At 41.2% G+C, this 25,450-nt stretch overlaps 1 protein-coding gene across 1 annotated transcript in view; it reads right to left on the reverse strand.

Annotated features, from left to right (window-relative positions):
- fgfrl1a (fibroblast growth factor receptor like 1a) overlaps positions 1-24,668 on the reverse strand; it is a 209,562-nt gene extending 184,894 nt beyond the window's left edge. Inside the window, exon 1 of the mRNA XM_079499303.1 lies at positions 24,390-24,668. The gene's annotated coding sequence lies outside the window, so the exon portion shown is untranslated. The remainder of the gene's footprint in view (positions 1-24,389) is intronic.
- Between the last annotated feature and the right edge of the window lie 782 nt (positions 24,669-25,450).

The following is a 25,450-nucleotide window of genomic DNA, read 5'->3' on the forward strand; positions in this document are numbered from 1 at the left end:
GGGTTTGACCATGCATTGAGACATGTAAAGAGCGGGCTCCATCAACTCCGATAGCTCCATCCATCCATCTTCGTCCGCTTATCCAGAGTTGAGTTGTGGAAGTAGCAGCATAGAATCCCAGACTTCCTTTTCCCTGGCCTCATTAGCCAGCTCTAACTGCAGGGGGATCCCGAGGCATATCCAGGCCAGTGTGGAGATACATAATCCACCCACCTTGGTCCTTGGTCTGCCCTGTGGTCTCTTCCCAGCTGGCTGTGCCTGGGAAACCTCCCTGGGTTTGGGCATTCTTACTAGATGCCATCATGCCAGAACCACCATAACTGGCTCTTTATGCAAAGGAGCAGTGGCTCTATTCCGAGTCTCTCCTGAGCTTATCCGGGGAGATGCCAGCCAATAAACCCGCCTCTAAACAGAGTAGTTTTTCTTTCTTGTTCAGTTGACTTTTATGATGGTGTAAAGCCTGATGTTCTGTCAGTTGTTTAGATCATTTTGTTAATAGGTGTTCACTTTGTATATGGGCCATTCTACCGAATTGGTTCAAATTCAGAGTTGGAAATTGTGTGAAATTTGTATGCTATTTTGGAAAAACCTTTACCATATTCATGTTGCACCAGATCTAAGGGACACATATTTAGTAAAGGCACACTCAATTATCATATTGTATTTTAACAGGTTCCGTCCATCCGATGTGTCCACACGTCATAGGGAATCCAATCGACGGATGCATAGGACGTGTGTACACGTACTAGCGCATCCTCAATGATATCAGGCGAGAGAAGAATATTCTGGGGTTTTTTTCTTTGTTTTTTTAGTCAGACTCTCGGCCACCGTACGCTTCGCACTACAGTCAATTAGCATCCCGTTCACTAGCCTGTTAGCGCGGCAGAAAGAATGCCTCGTATCTGCTAATCTAGGGCGCTCTCCGTGGTTTTGATCTGAATAAAATGGCCACCAACGTAATAAAAAAAGTTAACCAAAGAACAAGATTCCTATACAGGATCTCCTCACTGGTCGACAAAAACACCTTGAAGACAGGAGCCTTCGTACAAGGTTTCTTCGACTATGCATGCACCTCTTGGTACCACAGCACCTCAAAAGGCCCTTAAAGCAAGGCTCCAGACTTCCCAAAACAAACTGGTCAGGCTACTACTAGGCCTCATTCCCCGAACCCACCTCACCCCTGACCATTTTGACTGGCTGGAATGGCATAGGGTTGACGACAGAGTACAGCATCTTGCAATGGGTCTGGTCTACAAGATTCGATACACCACCAAGATACCCAAGTCCACACCCACAACACCAGAGGGAGCTCAACAAACCATGTACAACCCAGATTTGGCACAAACAAGGGACTAAATTAATTTCGCTCCTATGCCGCCAAAATGTGGAACACCCTGCCAACGGTCATTAAGACATGCGAATCCCTTGACACCTTCAAAACCGCTCTCAAAGGGCACCTACGGATGGCTGCAATTCGAAACTGGCCCCCGTAAAATCTGAATCCCCCACCCACCCCTTTTTCCCCTCATCGTATATAATTTATTTTCCCTTTTTACCTCCTTTATGATGATGATGATTTGGCTATATAGAAGTGTATATTTGTATGTCTCTAAATGTTATGATGAATTGAACAAGGTGGACCCTCTTGTAAACAAGTGTAGTGCTTTATTGAGTCGTCCACTCACAGTTAACAGCTTTTTTGTATTGAGTTTATTGTGCTTGAAATGTACTGTAATTCTGAAAACTGTTAATAAATACTTCAATCAATCAATCAATGCTGATGGTTGTCCAGAAATCTCGATCTATGAATCCACAAATCTCTGCATCTGTCTGACAACTGTCAATCCTGCATGCGTCATACATGCAGAGCGTAAATAGATAAGATCCATAGACAGACACAGAGTGAAAATAAATAAAACTACTGGGGTATTATGTCTTCAAACATTACAATTGTCAACAAAGTGAACAAACCATCTTCCAGCTCAAAATTCATGCCACACTTGGTTAGTCCCATCGCTGTGTAAATACATCTATACACATCTGATGTAGACAGTCAGGCACCTTAGATTAATCAAGAGACGACTGGGCTGAATGCCCATTGTCTACAGGTTTGTTAATTAAACAAAGTTTTATACTGAAACGAAAGATAATGGAATACCGTCTCTTACCATCTACATAAAATGTGGGATACATGAGACGCGTCAATGCGGATCCGTTTGTGGAATGCGTATTATGTGTCTGGAACGCTCCAATTGAGTCATTCATACCAGCTGGTTCAATGGACAGGTGGCGCCATCTAGGGAGGTTAGAAGCTATTACTTTCAATTGTGTGATGGTCACGTCCCCTTAGTTTCTATAAGGAATGGATATATTTTTACCCCAATACGGTGCGTGTGTCCAAAAGATAAAATTTGTTTAGTGGAATAGTTTGATAGATCCACTTATTTTCATCATATATTATGTCACCAAAAACATTAATGACAATATATGTTATCAAAGTAAAAGCATTTCCAATTCAGCGCGCGCACACACACACTCACACTCACACACACACACACACACACACACACACACACACACACACACACACACACACACACACGTGAGATAAGGTGTTTAATATCTTAATGCAGCAATGGTTTAAAACCTTCACCATCAAGCAGATCTGAGAATCTGCTCCCAAAAGCCTTAGAGCTGATAAAGTCTACCACCCACAAAAGACTTGAGAGAACCTCACACCTGAGTCTCGAGTAAAGACTACTGTAGCTTCCACTGCCAATTTCGATACAAGCCAGTCTAAAACCACCTTTGTCAGAGAATCTCTGCCTCCACACATTGAACTCATTGGCTGGCCAATGCTCAGGGGTTGGGCTGACTTTGCTGGCTATTGAGAGGATTGCTGTGGGGCAGATGGACTGTGGAGAGATCACAGGCAAGTGGGAGCTGTTGGTGGGCTCCTTACAGTTCTGTGATGAGCCGAATATGCCACCTGCGTGACACCATTATAATGCCGAGTGGCTTTCGGCAACTCCTTGAAAACAAATATAAAAGCAAACAGCCTGTCGATAGGTTTCCATAGGAGGACGTATACTTTGTTTCTAAAGAGGGGCCTCGCCTATTTTATCCAATATAAACAGCGCGCACTGCCAAGAAACAGCATGTACACTACTAAAGATTCATCTTCATCATAAAAGAAAACATGTAGTACCTTCAAATAATTAAAGTGACAGTGTGTGTTATGCTTCACAGACCTATACCTGATCCATGTTTCTTTAAATGGTGCAAATATGATTAATACATTGCCCAAAGACGGTATTATTGAAAGAGAGCAGCACATGCAGCCTCCTCTGTTATTTTGCATGACAGCCTGCTGACAGGGGGGTATTCTTGTGGTCCTATGATGAAAAATTGGCCAATTACCTGCACTGTCACCCTGAGTGATTAATCCATGCTGAACAATGACAAATCTGGTTGTGATCTGGTTTGGCCAATACAAAGAAGGGAAACAGATTATTTGATATGAGTCATCATTTCCTCCATTGAAGATTAAATAGACCTCAATAAGGAAGCACTGAGCCAACTGCCCTGAGAAATGTCCTGACGGTCCCAATCCAACATTATTAGCCTGAGTTTATCTTGGTTCAAATTAGTCTAAAATGGTTTTGGAAAACCAAGCATATATGTATATGGTAAAATCGTGGTTGATGTTGAAGAGATGTTAAAGATTATTTGCCATTTTTATATTACATATTTGGTTTTCCAAATGGCTGTGTGAAACCAAGCCCCCACAAATAATTAACATAACAGTCATTGTACTGTAGCACTTCCCAAAAAAACTAATAACCTGGTGATTTTTGACTAGTCCAGGAGACTAGATTTTGAATAGGTTTTGAATTTCTACAAGTGAGTTTGTATATTTAAAACGTGTTGAAAATGTTCACCTATAATGACATGACCAAAATAGGGACACCAGGTGGGAAGAGCGTGAAAATGTGGACACAGATAATCTGCATAATGCCGATAGTGATGTAAAAAAAATAAAAGCCTTCGGCCTGGTGGAGACAAAAAACGGTCTGGCTATAAGTTGTATGTGTTGTGAAGGCTTGGGTCTTAACCAGTATGGCATATGCTATCACTGTGAGCAGAACCAATTCATTCATTTTATCCTTCAAAATAACATTTGATGATTAGAAAAACTAATTGCTTGAATTAAATCTGTGGTGGTGCAGCAACGTACTCTATCAGCTCCTCAAGCAATTTCAAGCCTACTTTTCTCATGCAGATCTGCCTCATGGAAATAAGAAATAAGTGACTGCTCTGGAAACAATGAGTGTAACCAGTTTATAGCATTTATTTCTTATATTGATGTTAAAATAAAAATATGATGCATCACATCAGTTGTTTTTGTCAAAAAACATGTATAAATTATTATTACACAATTTGCTTTCCACCTCAGATGTGCTGAAAATGTGTAGAAAATAAGCTGCCCCGCCCACGGGACACATTTCGTTTCCCCTTTACAGTTACAGTAACGTAATAAATAATATAAACCAATTAGTCAAAGCCTCGCTTGCTGCTTAGCAGAAATTCAAAAACACGCTTATACATATCACACCATGTTTTAAAATATAGTTTCTTGAATGAAAATAAACAGATCACAGCTTCCTGTCCTCACCTTTTATGGCACAGAATTACAGACAGCATGTGAAGCATTCGAACATTATAGGAGAGCTGGCTGGCTTGAGAATAAGAAATCAGCACTGAAATAATAAGTGAATTTGTGAAGAAATCACTGAAACAATTAGTAAGTGAATTTGTGCTACAACAAATTAGTAGTCCTTCCTTTTGAAGAGTTTATGTCATCCAATAAATGCAAATGTTTGATCAGCTTCTACTGTGTTATGCTCGTTTGTCCTTTGAACGCACACGTGTGCATTATTGTCAACCTTAGCTATCTTGCCAGGCCAATGAACACCCATTATCTGACCTACCATATTTCAATGGATCCATTAAAAACTTCAATTACACAGTAATGTCAATGACCTTGACGGGAGGGCGTAAAAATCAATAGCCTACCTCGCCAACAATAACCCCCACCCTTCACCATTTTTATTTGTTTCCAGGCCATGATGCAGGTCACCTCTCTCTCTCTCTCTCTCTCCCCATCCTCTAATTCTTTGCTTGGCGACGGTTTACTAAGCTTCATCATCTGGCTGTCAAGAAAACATCCAGAGAATGTAAAGGAACAGATTTATTTAATCCCCTCCTTGATGATTTGATCGGGCTATCAACACATCTGTCTATCTTGGTAGAGACAGTGACATACAGTACTGTACAAGCATGCCATAGAAGTGTGCGTGTGTATGTTTGTGGAGGAAGTACCAGGAATATCAAGGCTTTCTGTGTAATTTACTTTATTAAAGAGATAGCCTAGGGATTTAGAAAGAAATATCTGCACTGTCTGGTCAATTCTGAGACATAATTTCCAGAAACTTTAGTTACTGGTTTGTTTATGATTCTCCCTATAGTACAATTCATTCAAAACCTGTATCTTTGAGAGGGCAGAGGATTGCAACAGAGCTGTCAGTTACACCACCAAAAGACAGTCCTTTGTGCCACTAGCCATCAGGCTCCACAACCAAGTTTGACCCCCATATAAGAACTTTAAGACCTGCACTCTCTGTTCCGTTCTCTGGGACTGTGGACCTGTTTGACTCTGACACACATGTACTGTACTACTGGGATTACACTACAGAATTGTGAGATGTCTGTTCAGCACAACTATTGTGAGACTTGCATACATTATATTCACTCATTGTTGATATAGACTGCTTACAGTAGCCAGGCGTATACTCATCGATAGACTGGACATAATTATCCAGATAATCACTGTTGAATGCTGGTGGAAACTGACTGACTGTCTTACTGTACACTATACAGTAGCCATCAATTATTCTTTTCTCTCTACTCTTAGCTGCATCTATCCTGCGTTTCATGCTGTATATGCCTGTATAGACTGTAACAGTGGCAGGGCTACACACTACGCCACCTGTATAGAGTGTAACAGTGGCAGGGCTACACATTATGACACCTGTATAGAGTGTAACAGTGGCAGGGCTACACATTATGACACCTGTATAGAGTGTAACAGTGGCAGGGCTACACATTATGACACCTGTATAGAGTGTAACAGTGGCAGGGCTACACATTATGACACCTGTATAGAGTGTAACAGTGGCAGGGCTACACATTATGACACCTGTATAGAGTGTAACAGTGGCAGGGCTACACATTATGACAAGAGTGTAACAGTGGCAGGGCTACACATTATGACACCTGTATAGAGTGTAACAGTGGCAGGGCTACACATTATGACACCTGTATAGAGTGTAACAGTGGCAGGGCTACACATTACGCCACCTGTATAGACTGTATAGAGTGTAACAGTGGCAGGGCTACACATTACGCCACCCGTATAGACTGAATAGAGTGTATAGACTGTATAGAGTGTAACAGTGGCAGGGCTACACATTACGACACCTGTATAGACTGTATAGAGTGTATAGACTGTATAGAGTGTAACAGTGGCAGGGCTACACATTACGCCACCCGTATAGACTGTATAGAGTGTAACAGTGGCAGGGCTACACATTACCACTTACAACTGTGGGGAGTGAAGTATTTCCCCATGGCATTGCAAATTAAATATACTTTTCTTAAAACTATGATTGCATACGGATACGGATGTGGCTTCTAAAGTAACATGTAGCATATTTTTCAATTAGGTTGTGGTACCACACTTGTGGTAAGTTGGATTGGATTGTTACGAGTCCAACATTATAGATAATATTCTCTGGAGAAAATGAATATAGGATTTTGACTGTCAACACCACACTGTTCAGTTCCATTTGACCACAGGGATCAATAAAGGTTTGTCTGATCTTATCAATCACATTATGTATTCATCATTATAGCTCTAACACGATGTGTTTTAGTCAAATACGGTATGCAGGGGAAAGATCCGTCTTTCTTTCTGAGCAAGAGCTCCAGTAAGAAACCGTCGGGAGCTTTTGAGTGTATGAACAGGATGGCATTCACAGTTCTTAGCTCCTGGAGTAGCCTACTGCATTCACAGTTCTTAGCTCCTGGAGTAGCCTACTGCATGAATCAATTAAAAGATCCTTCCTCAGACTGACTAACATCACTGTACCAAACAAGTCCCCAGAACTAATTCCTTTATGCAGAGAGTAGCTCTCAGAGGAAAGGACATATGCAAATGTCACTGCTTCTACTACCATGAAAGACAATTAATTAGCAAGTTTGTGGTGGGGGAGCAGGAACACAGCAGAAGCCAATTAACATCTATTTTCTCTAAGCTAAAGGCCATTTGAAGATATCACACTATTATGAGCGGATTTCAACCTGTACTGGTGTGAAGGCAAATTACCTCAGCTGGGTAGGAAGATGGCATGGACGGGTTTTTCCTCAATTGGCTTTACTCTTGTCCGCATCCTGGTGGTGCAAATTAACTAAATATATAAATATAGAATAATAAACGTGCTAAAATTAGTAGTTATTCTTGGGAATTAGCTATGGTGCTGTTGTGCGTGTTTGCTACTTATGAGGATTTTCAGGAAAATATTATAAATTGCAGGGTTCTGTCTTCTGCTTTCCATTTGGGAACAATGACAGTGCTGCACTTTAGAAATCAAAAACAAACAATTCAGCAAATTTTGCTTATGGGAATTATATTCTTGCAATTTACATTTTTGCCTAACATTCACTTGCTCTATTATAGTAATGCAATGCCAGACAAATACATTCATTGAACAAAAAGGAAACAAGGAATATAAATGTTTTGTTACTCATTGCTAAGCTTAAAGGAGCATTCAGTGATTTGAGTGATTTGGAAAACCACCCAGTCCGCCCCGGTAACAAAATGTGCACATGCACGCTCTACAGTGGGGGGAAGTGCAACAGGCCAACAGCATGTGCACCAAGGCCCGCCCCCACTCGATCATGATTGGAGGAAGGCCTCTCTCATCCTGATTGGATGAAGGCTTTGCCACCCGCCACCAAAACTGAAACTAGGGTTTTTTTACCCCAGGGGCTTACTGGGGACAGGGAGGAACTCCTTATATGGTCAGCACACTCTATAGTAGGGAGGATTATCCAGAAAAAAAGAAAAAATAAGTGATATTTAGATTAAGTCAAATCACTGAATATACCTTTAAATAGCTCACATTAGCCTCACCTGTACCAACTCATGAGTTTACATTTCATGGGATACAGGAGTTCTCATACTGGCCAATCAGAATGCCTGTCTGTCACAATTATTATATAATCGCCCAATCTCTACTGGTATTTGAGATAATCACAATACCTGTTCCATAATTGTCAGAATTGTTTCCATGTGGTAAAAAATCAAAAAAATAGTGGAAATAGACATGAGCTTGTAGATCAGATGTTTTCACTACATTTTTAAGACTGGTGCAGCCACTCCAATGCACAACAATTTGTGTCCCTGGCTGGCTGTGTCTGTCTTGTGTCTGTCTGTCACTAACTGTGTTTCCATAAAGCCGTGGTTTTGCGCAAAAAGGCTCTTGCAAATAAAATCCTGAATGGAAAAACCTCTAAATGCGTTTTTTTCCCTTCGTTTTTAAGCATTGAACTCGCATTATATTTTGCACAGTTGGAAAATAAAATTAAAAAACGATGGGGAGGCAGTATAGTGAACTAGTGCCAGGACTGACCTCATGCTTCCTTCTATGCATGAGGAGTCCAAGCTGCTTCTTTTCACCTGACCGGGGAGAGTTTCCCTGGTCGGACGTAGCGCGTGGAAGGAACACGTTATTCCGACCAGTTCCTTTCCCCTCCATCAGGCTGGCCAGGGGAGGTAGTTTAGAGACCAGGATTACTGCATGTTTTTGTGAGCGTACCTACCCTAGGGGACATGGGGAGAACATGCAAACTCCACACATGGGCACTGATGATGCGGAAGAGAGAACACGCCCCCAGTGGCCAGCGCCCACAGCGGGAATCGAACCCAGGACCTTCTAGCTGTGAGGCGACAGCACTACCGACTGTGCCACCGTGCCCCTAACAGCCCTTTTCATAACACATACAGTACAGTAAGTGTTATACTGCTTTCATTTGAACACTCGCCTACAGTTCCTGTCCTGTTTCATGAATCACAAATTCCCCCAACGTTTTACTACTGTAGCTGAAATATATAGGAAACACTGATACAGGAAGAAGTTATGGATTTCTTATCATTTAAAAAGCATAATTAGGCTATAATTGCCAGAAATATGTAGGCCTATACCACAGTAGAGCTTATGATGAAATAATTAAGTTGAATATAAAAATGAAAATAGAATAATGACTGATACTGTACATAGTTCATTCACGATTATATGAATGTTTACTTAATACATTGTTAAATCACAATTCATAATTGTGATTAATTAACAATTGTGATTAACAATTTAATTTAGTTTCGGTCAACATTATGAATAACAATTATATTTCTGTTTGGTTTTTAGGACTTTGGGGAACAGGGCAGATATGATTTTTTTTTTTACATAATTTAATAACCGTATACTTTATGAATAGCAGAAATAGCCGATCTGCGTTTTGAGCTTGTAGATAGATCGATCGACATTTTCACTATTTTTGAAAATGTCTGAAAATATTATGAACATTTTTCAACATGGAAATGATCATGACAATTTGCAAAAGATATGATTGTGATTCTCACAAAATTGCGATTAAAGGCGATTATGTAATAATTGTGACAGGCCTATAGCGGTGTGGCTCTAGTATTGATTGCCATCCACCATCTCCCTGCATGGACAGCACTGTGGGTCTGTGTCTTTTAACCTTACGTCTCCATCTGTCTCCATCCCCGCTGCTGCGTGTCAGAAGATGAAACCATGTTCATACATCAGAGCCTCTGTTCAGGAGCCTGGCTGGCCCGACCACGCTCCTTCAAAAACTCTTGCCGCCCGAGTGCCTGGAGGTTGAACTCTGAGGTTGCCAAAAAACAAGTCATCTCTATCCGTCTAGTCTAGTCATTCCATGAGGTCTCCTTCAACGCGATAGAACATGTACTATGGGTCACGCATCAAAGGGAATTCCATTCATTCACAAAGGGCCAGCAGAGAAGACACGTTACACACACAATAGCGTAGGAAGCAACATGAAAAAGGTAGCAAGGTTGGCAGTATATTATTCAGTCTTTTTATGTCAGTGACAGAGGTGAGCCCCCACCCTACCCCCTCCTGTTTCCATTCAATCACTGTTCAGTACATTTGTCTCCTTTTGATGTCCATTTCTCTGTATACTGTAGCACAGCAAAGTTAGTGATTATTTATTAAGCTTATATTATAACCTAGATGAACCACAGACACAAGGATAACGGAAAAATATTTTAAATACATACTACTGTTTCCCTTTTGTTGCCGTATTCGGTTAATGCCCGGTGAGTTGTTTGTACAGTGTTCACAGTAAAAGGAACTGGTTGGAATAATGTGTTCCTCCCATGCGCTACGTCCAACCGGGGAAACTCCCCACTGTCAGGTGAAAAGATGCGGCTTGGACTCCTCATGCATTGAAGGAAGCACGAGATCCGTCCATTGCTCTCCCCAGGTTGGCAGAGGGAGTGTAGAGCCCAGGATTACATTAGATAATTGACACTGGGTGAAAAAATGGGTTACAAAATCGTGGGATAAAAAATAATAAAAAATACATGGTAATGGGGAAAAGTTACCCTTAACATTTGTAGTTTTCAAGTAGACATTACTGGTCTCCATCTTTTGCACAGTTTTGCACAGAATTCTGAATTATTTTGTCATTTTGCCCAAAATCCAGGGTTATTGTGGCTAATGTGCTTTTGGAAACGCATGAAACCACCAACATGTTGGGTGTCAGGGTTATATTTTTAAAGGAATCACGTTCAATATGTAATATGTATTCAATCATGGAACAGGATCTGCAGATCCTGATGGCACTGGAATTCTCTACATGGGATTAGAAGAGTGTGGAAATCAGATATTTCCACACAAACAAGAGGCGGCTGTTCGTGGCTATAGTGGAGTCAGTGGTGCTGTGTGGAGCCGAGACATGGACACTCACAGCACAGCAGGAAAGGGCTCTGGATGGAGTCTACACAAGAATGCTACTGTACGAATGGCCCTACTTCGTAGGACCAAATCAGAAACGTGGACCTCTCCAGGCCTACCACGGGCCACAGACACGGTCAGAGAGGGAAGGGTGAGGCTGGACATTGTGTCAGGCATTCGTAACTGGTGGGAAACTGACACTGTGGGAGAAAACCCTGGTCAAAGCCAGGAAAGGAAAGAGCTTCACCACCTACGTACAGTAGATACAGTACACTGAGACGCGACAGTGGAGCTAACACCACCAGGATGCTAGACAGGAGTGTGTAGAGGGCAGCAATCCTCACGTCCCGAGTTGGTGTTGGCTAGTCCTCACTCTCGCATTGCCTCAAATGTATTAAAGGTAGGGATAGTAGTCTCGGTTTCGATAGCACATCAGTGAGCTGGATGCAATCCTACCTGGAGGGGAGAGAACAGATGGTGGAAGTGAACGGAACACTGTCCCCCCCCCTCCCAGTGAGCTGTGGCGTTCCACAAGGAAGCATACTAGGGCCTCTACTGTTCCTAATATATGTAAACGACATGACTTCAGCCTGTGACTGCAACTTGTTCCTGTTCGCAGATGACTCAGCACTGCTGGTCTCGGACAGGGACAAACTGCAGGTTGAAAATGCCCTCAGCTCTGAACTCGGTAGAATCTGCACCTGGCTCGCTGATAACAAACTATCTTTACACCTGGGAAAAACTGAATCCATTCTCTTTGGCTCTATTAGTAATCTCAGCAAGGCAAATGGCTTCTTGGTTAGAGTGGGTGACAATGTTATCACACGTAAAGATGAAATTACCTACCTAGGTTCCATCCTGGAGACTAATCTTTCCGGTGATAAAATGGCCACCAACGTAATCAAAAAAGTCAACCATAGAACAAGATTCCTCTACAGGATCTCCTCACTGGTCAACAAAAACACCTTGAAGACCTTAACAGGAGCCCTTGTACAGGGTTTCTTTGACTATGCATGCACCTCCTGGTACCACAGCACCTCAAAGGCCCTTAAAACCAGGCTCCAGACTTCCCAAAACAAACTGGTCAGGCTCCTACTTGATCTAGCCCCCCGAACCCACCTCACCCCTGCCCACTTCGACAGGCTGGAATGGCTTAGGGTCGACGACAGAGTACAGCATCTTGCAATGGGTCTGGTCCACAAGATTCGATACACCACCAAGATACCCATGTACCTGTCTAGATACTTCCTTAATGTTAACGAAGTCCACACCCACAACACCAGAGGGAGTGCAACGAACCATGTACAACCCAGATTCGGCACAAACAAGGGACTAAATTCTTTTCGCTCCTATGCCACCAAAATGTGGAACGCCCTACCAACTGTCATTAAGACATGCGAATCCCTTGACTCCTTCAAAACCGCTCTCAAAGGGCACCTACGGATGGCTGCAATTCGAAACTGGCCCCCGTAAAATCTGAATCCCCCCCCCCCGCCCCCCCCTTTTTTCCCCTCACTGTATATATTTCTTTTCCCTTTTTACCTCCTTTTTGATGAATTCTTTTTTGATGAATTCCTGTTCTGTCTATAGAAGTGTCTATTTGTACGTCTCTAAATGTTTTGATGATTTGAACATGGTGGACCCTGTTGGAAACAAGTGTAATGCTTAATTGGGTCGTCCACTCACAGTTAACAGCCTTTGTATTGAGTTTGTGCTTGAAATGTACTGTAATTCTGCAAACTGTTAATAAATTCTTCAATCAATCAATCAAAGTCATTGCTCATTCAGTAACAGGAGTCTCCATGTCTTGCCAGCTCTTTATTTAAAACAGAGAATACATTTTCAGGAATACCAATGTAATCCTATCAGGATAGAGAACAATTCTATCTCATCAGGAGAGAGAACAAAGATGTCAAAGAGGGCGACAATGTCATCACAAGGAAAGATGACATGACTTAACCTGGATTGTTATCTTAGAGGACGTCTCAAGTAAAATAATGGCAACAAAAGTAACTAGAACAGTCAACCAAAGAACACGTTTTCTATTCAGGATCTCCGCAAGAAAACAGGGATACCCATGTACCTGTCATACTACTTCAATAGCGTAAAAGACGCAACATACCAAAGCCTACAAGGGTTGTGCAGTCGACACGCTGTGATTGACAGCCTAAACCTAACCCTAACCTTAACCTCAGTAAAACTATACCTAACCTCAGTAAAACTATACCTAAACCTAACCCTAACCTTAACCTCAGCAAACTTAACTTGCCCGGGGGCGTGGTTATAAGCACAACCCGTGTAGGAATTAGTATGTAGCATAAAAGACACACACAGGCACAACACCAGAAGGCGCCCACTGAACCCTGTTTCGACACAAAAATGGGGTCAAATTCGTTCTAATGCTATGCCACCAGAATGGGGCATAGTCTGACTCCTCCTTCAAAACCGCTCTAAAAGAGCTCAGGTGGCTGAAATTTGTAACTGCCCCCTGTAAAAAGTCTAAAGCCCCATTCAAACCAAAAAAGCTAATCTGGAGTCTGGAGTTGCTGTCACCCAGTCAGTGTGTTTTCTCAGGCAGGATTCCGTGATGATGGAATTAAACAAAGCCGAGCAGTTTAAGCCACAACAGCAGCAGTTAAGGTCAGATATAATTGATGTTGATTTAAAGAGAAGAGGGAATAATGATGTTAAATAAAATCGAAATGCAGGCTTAGTGTCACGCTATTCAAAAACCCACAGTCTGGTAAAATACAAATTTCATCTCAGAGTTCTGTGACCTGCTTGCGAGTGGTTAGGGGATTAAAGATGTGCCGTGATTCCCCCCCCCTTCCCCCCAAAAAAACATGATCATCAGGTACAATAATAATACTAGGAAGAAGTGTACAGAAAGTGTTGTTTTGATTTTGTGGCCACACTCACCAGTTCATTAAGTATACCTGGTTTTCAACTTGAACCTGAACTTAAGCCTCGCCCACAGCTGTATGATAATGGGGGAGGGGTTAGGGTTATGATGGGGGTGTATTAAAGTAATGTTAACTCCATAGACACATACAAAACAGAAAAAGTACAAAAATCATGGCACTTTAACTAAAAAAAGCTCCCTGTTCAGCAACGTCCATCTAGGAAAACAGATGCAGCGGGCACACTCTCAGAATGAATAATGAAGTGAAACGAAATGGAAATTGAGTGTCAGGCTAGTGTAGATGTAGAGTAGAGCAGATAGATAGGTATAGGCTTGAACAGTGTTGAGAGAAGATGGGAGCGATTGTCGGACATCTCAATTTGCTGTGAAGCTGAGCTGCCATGGAACTAATCCAATGAAACCTATGCAGAAGGTGGCCGCCTGATAACCCCAATAACATACCTCTTTACACACACACACACACACACACACACACACACACACACACACACACACACACACACACACACACACACACACACACACACACACACACACACACACACACACACACACACACACACACACACACACACACACACACACACACACACACACACACACACACACACACACACACACACACACACACACACACACACACACCTTATAGAGATGCTTAAGCTCTTGTGTATTTGTCAACATCACAGGCATTTACACTTGCATTCAACCCTACAGTATTCCAGGCATATGGCAATGAAAGTAAATTTCACAGTACACCAGCTACTGCAAAGTAAACACACGCAGTTCCACACTTTAACACATCTTTGAAGGAGTGCTTAAGATGTACGGAATTGCTTTCTGACTATCCCTATCTCAGGTGTTTTATTGATTTTGGAAAAGTGTATGCAGCATTTTGAAGCTGAAGTAGCATGCATGATCATGAGGAGATATACCATAGGCATGAAGGTAGACATTTCCCATAGTCTCCAATATAATACAAGGAGAAAATGCTCTCTTACGCAGCGAATGGACAAATTCTGTGTGCCCTTCAATGTGTGTTGATTATTAAAGTTGCTGGTGGACCCACACCGGTCATTTCCTGGACTTGGATCAAATCCCAGAGCATTCTCTCCTGTGCCTCCCCTATCTTTCATACAATGCTTCCCCATCTCTCATACAATCTGTCCCTCAAAAAATAAAATACTGATTGAGTGGGGCACAATTTCCTTTAAAGGACAACTTTGTTTTTTTTTCAACCAAGGTTCATGTTTTAGGTTGTTATGAGAGAAAGTAAAAGAGGAGTGTTATTATTTTATTTTTCTCATTTGCTGATTTTTCGATTTTAGCGATTTTAGCTATTTTTGACAGGGGGTGGGGGCATTCGAATGGGGCTAAATATGTCAACATTTTTTTATACGATTTCTTTAATATTTACTATAGTCCTATTAGACCCCAGTAAATTACATCTGGCCACAAAAGATCACAGGGTCTACTGAATGTGAAGGTAGAGGTACTAGTGGATGCCATTCTGTGTGTCGTAGGCTCAATATGTCAGTTTGTCAACTCCCCCTTCACATTCAATGGAAATGATTTACGATCGTCGGGATGCGCAACAGCTCACCATGGACAGTGCTCAAAGCTTTAGTTGAGAGATACAAGGCTTTGAAAATCCTGTTATAATGGAGGCTCAATGGAGCTGGATTTAAAAATCCCATAGTTGGTGCATGGGGACGGAGGCTCTCCATAGCAACCGGAGCAATGCAAAAGCGAACATGTACGTAGGTGGCACATGCCGTACCCTAGCCTAGGGGGTACGATTATAATCGTAGATAGCACAGAAATAATTAACAGTTTTTCTCCTCTCCTGATGAGTCAGTCTTGCTCTCAAAAAGAGTCACATATTGTGAGATGTTATTTTTTATTGTTATTTTCGCCAAATGTTTGCCCTAGAAAAGGGATGCTAATGTACATATGATTAAAAAGAGACCAGCAAACCTCTAAAAAGTAGAATACACTCCTCCCCAACATTGGGTTAAGCCACCTCAGTTTATAATGTCATTTTGAAAGGCGTCTGCTCTCATAAATCATCCCCTTTAATGAATGAACCAATCTGCCTCAATAAAAAAAAATCCACAGATTAAATCGCTTGGGTTTACAGCCCTGCGTTCATAACTTGACATGGATAAGTTTAACTACTTCTCATAAATCAGTTTACTATGCCCCCATCTTGCTGGATGACACCAGTTTCACTGCCTGAAATCTGAACACTCTCTCAGGGACCTGGGAGGCATCCAGACATCCTATAAAGAAATCAAGGCCAAAGTGTGCGTTTGCATACAGCTAAGTGATGGCCAGACAACTGAATATTTAAACAGGCTCCTCTAAATAGAGTATGTACAATAGTCTGTAAGTTACTGTGAGTCTTATCTAAAAAAAACAAGTAAAAGACAAACCCTTGCATGCGTGTAGAGAGAGGGACAACATGTTGATGCGTAGCGTTACAATGGCAGATTTGTGTGAGCAATATACTTGATGGATCAGAAATGCATTGGAGGAAAACTATTTAAGAGAAGCTGTTTCAAGACTTCACACCCTTGTCCTGTTAGCCGGCAGATGTCCATTTGGCAATCTGACTACCTCTGCTACTGGCTCAAATGCAGCACGAACATGACCGCCCAATCTGTAGCCTACCTTAGAGCAGTGGTTCCCAAACGTCTTAGTTTAACACAATCCATGCTAGCCCTCTAGGGGGAAAAGTGGCGCCAGTGCCAGAAAAATGCACGAAAAACCAAAGAAGAAGGGCTCCCTGACAAACCATGTGGTGTAGCCAAGCCCCCAGTAAGGCTATCCATGGTTGAAGCTGCCACTACCTACTGGCGAAAAGTGGAACTGCAGCACTTTCATGGAGGTGGACAGACATTTATGACATCATGTGCGTAATGTGCATCAGCCCAGGACCTCAAATTTGAGGTCCTGGGCTAGGCTAGGCTAAACTTCCGCTCACTCGAGCCATCGAGTTATAATTGTACTTCCGACAGTCTTCCGGGTGCTTCAAAACGCCACTGAGCAACTTCTATTGAAATGAATAGCGGGGGGGAGTGGCTAACGCTCCGGTTCGGTCTCTATCCTTATTACTCTATGGCAGGGGTTCTCAACCCATGGGTCGCGACCCCTCGGGGGGGGGGTCGCCAAATTTTGGGGGGGTCCCCACATTATTTAAAAAAAAAACCTTTTTCTTTTCTTGCAACTGAATGGCATGGAAATGAAGAGTTTACATAGTACACATAGTACATGCATACACCTTCCCTAATGTATATCTGGTTTCAGTATTTATTTATGGTGTATTGTCTCTATTATTATGGTTATTGTAGCAGTCAATTTATATTGGGGGTCGGGAGGGGGCCCCGAGACATTGCCAAAGCATTTCCGGGGGTCCCCGGCCAAAAACGTTGAGAACCCCTGCTCTATGGGTGTAGCCACCATATTATTGTGATTGTTGTTAGGCATGGAGGAGCAGCAGCTCTCTGCGGTAGTATCAGCGTTAGCTGACTGCAGGCTTAGGAAAGTCAGATTTCACTTTAATACTTTATATTTAATATTGTGAGCTTGTAGATCTGTTCAAGCAGTTTATTTGGGCTTGTTTATCTGTAAAGACAATTGGACCGATTAATTAAATTGGTCCGATTGATTCATCGAACCGATGTCGATTAATCAACAAACAACTAGAAATCGGCCGATACCGATGTGTTTGCCGATTAATCTCCCGTCACAACAACATCCCAAACATCATGTAGGAAACAAAAGAATAAAGGGGCCCATACAAATGTGCCCGCAGCCCACAAAAAGGTCCAGGGAACGAGGGAACAACTTCCTGCCTTGAAAATACAGTGTAAACGGGTCTAAACTGAATTCATATCGAACCGACTGTCAACATGGAAAGCTGGTTTTAACACGGTCTTGTACTTTAAAAAAGCTCTGCCTCAGATAAAGAATGAATGGCTGAGTGGGTCTTTGTCAACAGCAGCCAAGGCCATTCATGGTGACAGGCAGCAGCAGCGAGGCCCGATTCTACAAATGCCTTGTACGTAAATCAGTAGTCTCTCAAAGTATTTCGTAACAAGTAGTCAAGTACCCCTAAATTAAGTGGAAGACTGGAAGTGGAAACAAACGTTGCCGTCGGGAGGAAACCACCTAACTAATTTTTTTTATTGTTTTGCATAAATCGGTGCTATTGAACACCCTTTACATCTGTGTGTTTTGAAAATATTGAATCAATGGAAAGTACTAAAAAACGCTTTGGACAAAACCTCATGGCAGTGAATGGAGCCGGCTGGACCAGCTCATCACAAACATTATTTCTGAACAATTATTGACCTTATGCAGACCGTGGCCATCTTAGGACTAGTAGCATGCCAAAGTTTGTGCTATTGCCATTGAGAATGCATTGGGCGTTTAAGTTAAATAACTCCGAAACTACAAATAATTTCAAAGTAAAAAGTTCCAGCATTTGTCTCCACAGTAAGCTGAATTATAAAATGTGTGAATGGAGTTTCTAGGTGAAAGTGATTTGTTGACGTGCCATAGAGCTGCCATTGAGCCCCATTGTAAATGTCTCACATTTGAAAGAACTATATTTCTAAAACTATGAAACATTTCAAAGATTCCATTTCAGGCAAACATGTCCACCATAAGATGAACCTAAATAGGTTTGAATGGGGTTTCTAGGTGTAAGTATGTAGGACTAGTAGCATGCCAAAGTTTGTGCTATTGCCATTGAGAATGCATTGGGCGTTTAAGTTAAATAACTCAGAAACTACAAATCATTTCAAAGTAAAGTAAAAAGTTCCAGCATGTGTCTCCACAGTAAGCTGAATTATAAAATGTGTGAATAGAGTTTCTAGGTGAAAGTAATTTTTTGACGTGCCATAGAGCTGCCATTGAGCCCCATTATAAATTTCTCAAATTTGAAAGCACTATATTTCTAAAACTATGAAACATTTCAAAGATTTCTTTTCAGGCAAACATTTCCACCGTGAGATGAACCTAAATAGGTTTGAATGGGGTTTCTAGGTGTAAGTATGTAGGACTAGTAGCTTGCCAAAGTTTGTGCTATTGCCATTGAGAATGCATTGGGCGTTTAAGTTAAATAACTCCGAAACTACAAATCATTTAAAAGTAAAAAGTTCCAGCATGTGTCTCCACAGTAAGCTGAATTATAAAAAGTGTGAATGGAGTTTCTAGGTGAAAGTGCTTTTTTGACGTGCCAATATCTGCCATTGAGCCCCATTGTGAATTTCTCAAATTTGAAAGCACTATATTTCTAAAACTATGAAACATTTCAAAGATTTATTTTCAGGCAAACATGTCCACCGTAAGATGAACCTAAATAGGTTTGAATGGGGTTTCTAGGTGTAAGTATGTAGGACTAGTTGCATGCCAAAGTTTGTGCTATTGCCATTGAGAATGCATTGGGCATTTAAGTTAAATACGGGGGGGACATATAAAGCTTGAATTATCCTCTTTCTTTTAGTGTTTGTTTCATAAAAATCCACCATAGTCATGTTATGAGCTACTTCCTGTCAAGAAATGTCTTGCAGGTGATTTATTTTCTTAAGTATTGGAGTTTGGAAGCACTCGTTTTTAGTAAAGCAACCTCCTGCTGCCTCCTGCATTATGTGCCAATTCAAAACAGGTGGTATGCAGGGCTGTCGAGTGATATCCAACTCTGATACTTAGGAAAAAAATGCACATCATTTCTTGACAGGAAGTAGCTCATAACATGTCTAAGGTGGATTTGAAACAAAAACTACAGATTGCAAGAGGATAATGCTGCAATGCTGGTGAGTTTGACGTTGTTTAATACAATGGGAAGTTGCACCTAGTTAGCACCTTGCTGGCAACATGGCTTTGTCATCGGTTCAGGAATATAAAAGAAGGCATATCGCAAGTAATTGACAATATATAAAGTCACAACACCAACTTTGTTTTTTTTTTCTAAAAATGTATCCCATGATTTTATAACCCATTTTTCACCCCTGTGTCAATTATATAATGTGATCCTGGGCTCTACACACCCTCCGCCAACCTAGTCCCCATATATGGGGGACATGGGGAGAGAACTCATGCTTCCTTCATGCCTGGAAGGAACACGTTATTCCAACCAGTTCCTTTCCCCTCCATCAGGCACCCCGGCTGGTCCAGGGGAGGCAGTTTAGATTAGAGACCAGGATTACTGCATGTTTTTTGTGAGGGTACCTACCCTAGGGGACACAGGGAGAACATGCAAACTCCACACAGAAAGGCCCTTTCTCAAACCCCGCCTCGGCTATGGGCACTGATGACACGGAGGAGGAAACACGCCGCCAGCACCCACAGCGTCCCGAGCGGGAATCGAACCCAGGACCTTCTAGCTGTGAGGCGACAGCACTACCAACTGTGCCACCGTGCCCCCACAACACCAACTTTGATGAGGCAGTATTGCTTTGTTTTAAAAAAATATATAAGATTTTCTTAATTTCCTGAAAAATATATATTTTTCATTTCCTGAAAAATTTATATTTGGGAGTTGGGTTACTTCCCGACAGAAGAGACTATAAGTAGAAAAACAGCAAGATATTTAGGTAGACGCAAGTAGTACAACACCAGTAGTACAACATCAACAACAATTAACCTCAGGATAACGGACACGGACAGTGGCAGTAGCTCAGTCCATACGGAGTATTACGGACATGGCTGGGACAGTGGGGAGCGTCAACCAAATTGTCCTTTCGGTGCAGAAGAGGAGGTACAATACTGTCCAGGAGGTTGAGCAGAGGGGCTGACCATACTACTTAGCTGGGGAGGAAAACGTAATAAATCACCAAGATTTGGCTTTTGGTGATTTTAGTTTTAGAATTTTCGCATGGTGTTAGTTATCAGGTTTTCAAAAAGCTGTGCAAACGAGTTGGGCGCGCCCCCTAGCTAGTGGTCCGTTTGCAGTGACTCAAATATTAGATAGGTATGGTTGAAAACCAAACTAATTGATAAAAGACATATGTCAATGGATTCTGCTACTATTGGGTGTGCTAAATGAGCGTTGCGCCTGTCACAGACATGTGCAGAGCAAGTTCAGTCAGGAAAGTCAGTGCAGTTGCTGCCGGCCGTTAATTGGGCCGCCTCAGTATCACGTTCTCATTTACATGATTCACTCAGCCAATCACACACTCACTCCATCTTCATACCGGCTATTTAAACTGGAAGTATTGCACTGCTCTTCCTGCAAGAGGACAAGATAACCTCTGGATGGCAAAAGACACTGCAGTGATGATGACGAGTATGCAGTGGTGGCAAGTAGCAATACCACAATATAAAAATACTGTTAAAAGTAAATATATTCAAAACTTGACTTGAGTAAAAGTACAACACTATTGGCATCAAAATATACAGTACAAAAGCACAAGCCCACAATTAAGATGTCACCATGCGATGCAATGTAGATTGGCTATTTTCAAATAGCCAGTATGAAATAGCTATACTAGGGCTTAACAGTATGTTTTGTAATCTAAATCTGCAAAGTAACAAGTAACTAAAGTGAAAGATTACAATATTTGCCAATTGCCTCTGAGATGTAGTGCAGTAGAAGTATAAAGTTGCAATAGTACCTCAACATTTCTATTACGTACAGTTCTTGAGTAAATGAACTTGTATGAGTATGTGGAACTGTACCACCTCTGAGATGGCAGAGGTGGTTGCGGGGGTGGATGGTGCTTTGTCACGGCAGGCAGGCCACTGATTGAGTGAGTGGACCACGTGTTGCAATCTGCAACAGTGAGGTGAGGGTCAACCAGACAATGATGGAGACTAGCACAGGTTAATACAGAGGAAAGGGGTCATGCTGAAGTGTTACCAGAGGTCAAAATCAAGGAAAAGGACTACTGTGTCACTGCTAGATGGTGTTACAATAACCATTATACAGTAATTGACATGTTCGACATTCATCATCTTTGGCTCCTAACCCTAAATTACCAGAACATATTCACTGTCTACATTCATTCTCTGTCCTTTTAAGTCTCAATCTCCTAGCAGTGCCAGTTTCCACTTCATCCAGAATCAAGGCCACTCATCCAGCACTGATTTGGCTGTTCAGCTCCTCAATAAATGGGGTAATGGCTTAATCATTGCTATCAATCAATGCTAGTTGTGTGGATATAGTGTCACCATTTAGACTTATCCCACAAGTTGATTATTTTGACTGAGTGATTTATTTTATTTTTTCCTAAAACTCACTCAGAAAATACAAAGGTTGTTACAATTTGGCTAGGATTGAATTGGAACAGTTATGATTGAAATGCTGTTTAACACAAAGGACATGCTGTTATGTGCCACAAATAGACTGAGATCCCATTTAAATTTACTTCCTATTCTTTGTTAAAGTTTGATTTTATAAAAATAATTAAATATACTAGCATCATGATTTTAACTTGGCTTATTGGTTCTACTGTAGGCATGACCTCCATGCAACGTTTTCGGGGCCGCATAACTGTACTGAGATGCAGAAAACTCAAAACAGCAATATCATAGTTGGATGCATACTGTCCGTGGTGGACAGTAACAGATACTTGAGTATTATTACTGTACATATTACATACAGTACGTTTTGAGTATATGTACTTGAGTATTTGTATTTTTGGACACTTTCACTCCCTCTACATTTCAAAGACATTTGTAGCAAGATATGGGCATCTCCATATTTGGAGTTCTAATAATTGATGCACTTGATGCAACAGCGGAAACACGGTGCAAAGCTTAGCCAATCCGTGAAGCTGATGGGTTGGGTTGGCCAAGAAAACAACCCCTCAAACACAGAGATTTGGTGCGTCATCCACAGACCTACAGATACAGACAGGACATCTAATATAAAGTGCGATAGAGTGAGGTTCATGGTATGGTATATTAAAAATCCCTTGTATATGGTGCCTGGTGGTGCAGCCAGTTAAGTCACTTAACATTATGCTCCTTGTGAGTCGTGAGGAGATTTTAATCCGACTCCCATCATGTCTCGAATGTCTCACCGCTCTCAGTTCTCGGATCATATCTTTAAAATAAAATAAAAAAGGTTTAAAAAGGACAACTTTAGTCTTATTCAACCAAGGTTCAAAAGTAAAAGATGAGTGTTAATTTTCTTTTAATTTGCTGCTTTCTTTCGTTTTAGGGATTTTAGCTGTTTTTTACAAGATATTATGGCGATTTTTTATTTTTTTATTTACTATAGTCCTAATAGAATTACATCCTGATTGTGAAAGAGGCCTACTGGGGGGAAGCCACACTGTGTGTCATAGGCTCAATATGTCAGTTTGACACATTCAGTAGATCTCGTGATCTTTTGTGGCCAGAATTTTTTGAGGTCTAGTAGGACTATAGTAAATAATGAAAAAAGAAATCGCTATAACATTTTGTAAAAAAAATACATATTTAGCCCCATGCTCGAATGCCCCCACCCCCTGTCAAAAACAGCTAAAATCCCTAAAACGAAAGAAAGCAGCAAATTAAAAGAAACTCATCTTTTTACTTTCTCTAATAACATCCTAAAACATGAACCTTGTTTGAAAAAAACTAAAGTTGTCCTTTAAGTCTTCAATAAAAAAATTAAATGTTTTCCGATTGTTATTGCCTGTGAGGTATTAGAATGAGGCAGGTAGGGCTATATGCTTATTCAGGGCATCTGATGAATAAATTAATACATTTACAAAAAAATAAAATCTGAACCACAAACCTAGACAGTTGGCCATGATGCACACAGAGAGATTTGCTTTGCCGTTTCCTGCTTTCTCCACCAGTGAAAAATTCAATAAGCTGATGTCATTGGAGACCTTGAAGACTTTAAGTGACAGGCAAGGCAGCGTAACAAGTCGCAGAGCAATTTGTGTTGCTTGATTTCAGTTCTCAATGTTGTAACAACTGGCCTTGACGCCTTCAGAAATGAAGATAGATTGCGTAAGATGACCTAAGTTGAACTTGATTCACTTTGCACAAATGGAGCCGAGGGCAATATGTATTGAGAGCTGGAGGACAAGTTGAGTCAATATGCCTGACAAAAGCGACAAAAGTGTATCTCAAAACTATCAAGAACGGTAAGGACAACCCAAACCTGACTTGGATGAGTCAGTATTAAAGGTGCCCCTTCACCCTTTTTGCAAAAAAATGACATTTAGAACATAAGAAAGAAAGAAAGAAAGAAAGAAAGAAAGAAAGAAAGAAAGAAAGAGCCACAGATCCACATCAGCTTCTATTTGGATTTGATGGCTTTTATGTCAAAGCCCAAAACCTCTAGCTTGAACGGATAGCAGCAGTAAACAAACAAATACAAAAACAAAGATTCCTACCTTGACTTCATCAGTTGTGTGTTGATGGCCAGGGGCAGCATTTGGAACCCATGGATAGAGAGATAGAGACCTATCCGCAGATGAGCCATCCAGCGGCTTCTCCAGTCATCTCGACCCTCATTCATCTAGCTAGCTTTACTGTACTTTCCTCCCCTGCTGGCATGTCAATGGCACTGACCGACCAGCTTCATTCTCCTGGCTGCCATCTTCTCACTCAGCCTTGGTGATGAGTGTTGTCACCAACACTCATCTATACAGATGAGTGTTGGTAACATGTTCATCCTGGTTGATGTTTAGGACTGCACATTCTGGTGTAGCACAGTGGCTAGGGACTTCTGTAGAGCAGGCTTCAGGGTCCAGCATTCACACAACAAACAATCAAAATGTCATACATACGATGTCTAACACTTGGCCTTTGAATACTGAACAGCTACAATGCTTTTTATAATAATTATTTTTTCCAAACCGAAACCTATATAATATATACTATGTATAGCAAAACATTCTATTTTGATATGAATCAAATAGGAGGGGCAATGACTATCTTTGACAAATTTGCCGAAAATAGGGACACTCATGTAACTGGGGTTAATATACATTTTAATTAAGTTTTGTTAAGTTAAGTGACATTATCAAACATAAATATCAGCGAGTCTACATTTCCCAAAAATAAATGCATGTATTTTAATTCAGTTTGACCAGAAGCAGGGATAAAACATATCCCCACAGACGATACAAAATAATGACTAGAGGATGAACAATTTACAATTTAGGCATTTAGCAGACGCTCTTAATCCAGAGCGACTTACATTAAGCAAGAACAAAAAAGCATGGGAATACATCACATACAGTATATAAAATGCATTTATCATGAAACATGCGTAAACTAAGAACGTAACAGTGGAATATCTATATAATGAAACTATACATATAATCTATACATATATACTATACTATGACGTGCTATGACTACATACAATGCAATTATAGTGCTGTCTACATAACATGCTATAAGTCTGTATCAAATGCTATCTAAGTCTACAAAAGTGCTATCTAAGGGG

Source organism: Electrona antarctica (genome assembly GCF_951216825.1).
Source record: "Electrona antarctica genome assembly, chromosome: 1".
Taxonomy (NCBI): Eukaryota; Metazoa; Chordata; class Actinopteri; order Myctophiformes; family Myctophidae; genus Electrona; species Electrona antarctica.